A 1,954-nucleotide genomic window follows, 5' to 3' on the forward strand; every position below is an offset into this window, starting at 1 on the left:
TATATATAGATTTTTTCGATCGAATACGATCACTTATAAATTGGGCTTATAGCCTCACATATGCTATATAGGGTGTTTTAACGTTGTTACGAAACTGCGAATATGCTTGACTTCAATCAATGATATATCGATGAAAAAAAAAGGTTTTTTGAATCTGAAAAATGGATTTCAGAGGGCAAGGGTGCTCCTTTGTGATGCTTTTGCCCGTTTTTGAAAAAAAAAATTATTCTAGATGCTATGTAACCTCAAATATAGCAAAAAACGGTGTTTTTTGCACTTTTAGGTTACAATATCTCGAAAACTGAGGGTGATGGAATTTTTCTGAGGTCGGATTCGGATTTAGCGCAGCAAAAACCTTCGGGTATACTAGGTCTGGTCTCTGGTTCCGGACCTTTGTCAAATTTTGTCGGCCTGTGTAATCCTCTACTCCTCCTATAACTTTTGCCTCAATCATTTTGGTCTATCTAACCTCTATTTCGAGATACATCATAATATGGATCATAGATTGTAAGATTTTTAGAGTTTTCCATACCTTGTTTCAGAGAAAAAGGCTTCACACTATGATTAAATATCAGTTTTCTATTAATTAAGCCTGATAAGATTTCCAATGTCCGTTAAGTTTTATCTCTAGCTTACTCCAACATAATACCCGGATACTTCAAAATCTGGTACTTCTAGATCCTTTAGAGCTTTGTGCTGGGTCCTTTACAAAATCCATACGAAAACCGATTACGATGGGTATATTTCAAGAAAACTCCTTCTGTGCTCTATGGTTCGGTTTAGCGTTAAACCCATCGAGCAAAACGCTAAATAGCATGTCACATGTGTTCAGAATACATAATAATGTGGATTTTTATCAAGCGACCCACCTTCTGCACATAGATAAAGAGAAGCCATATGCTAGTTCAGACCAGAAACTGCAGCAAGTAATTCATACACAGTAAGAACAAAGTTGAATCTTACCCTAATTTTAGGGTACTATATAGCTGCAACAAAAAATAGTCTTGGTAGTGTGAATGGTACCATTTCACAAGGTGTCGTTTCCCTTGTACTAAGGATACGAAAGATCAATTACTGTCAATTATTTTTACAGTTTCGCAACAAAAGCAATCGACGAGTTTCGTACCCAAACTACGAGTGAGATGGAACACCATCTTGAAATTAACTGCAACAAAATTGATCCCAGAGTTTTTCGTGTGCGTCATGAAACAGTTTTCCAATTATATTCACACGGAGTTTGGCAATGGTTGAGGGTGAGTCGTATAAATATGTGGGTATTTCTTAATAAGACTCAGGTTGATTCTAAGGAGTACTCTTAACTCAGGAACCAGAATCAGGTCAATCAATACCTATGCACCTAACATGTTTATTGCCAAAGAAAAAAAATATATACGAAAAATTCCTGGTTTCAAATAATATTTCCGACCTTTGTCTAGCTTTCGCCGGTGATTGAAAATACAGGCTACCTTCCTGTTTTCCCAATCAGCGACCACGCTAAAATAGAATTTGCTACAAAACTACTTAAAATAATGTAAAATGTAACTTTTTATGCAGCATTCAATTTATTTCATAATGAGTTAAAAAGTCTAGAAACCCCAAGATTTTGAACGACGTCAGATTGTGACACCACTAGAGTAAACATTGTCATAAAATCACATTGTTCTTGACTAATTTAATTAAACATTACAAGTTTATCGTCGGACAAATTGATCTAAGTAATACCTGTGATTCATTATTTAATAAAATTATCATTTTTGACAAGTGTGCTGAATCCAATGCGTGCGCTTAAATGCTGATAAAGAATCTTTGCAATAGCGCCTATAAAAGCCTTCCATTCTCAGGAGCTTATTATAGTCTCGTTACAAATTCTGACAAGGGTTTCTTCGATTTCTGAGGATTAACGTCAAAGATATTTTTTGTTGAAACTGTGTGTTCAAATAGACGAAGAAAGAAC

This window comes from Belonocnema kinseyi, chromosome 3 (assembly GCF_010883055.1).
Source record: "Belonocnema kinseyi isolate 2016_QV_RU_SX_M_011 chromosome 3, B_treatae_v1, whole genome shotgun sequence".
In the NCBI taxonomy this organism is placed as follows: Eukaryota; Metazoa; Arthropoda; class Insecta; order Hymenoptera; family Cynipidae; genus Belonocnema; species Belonocnema kinseyi.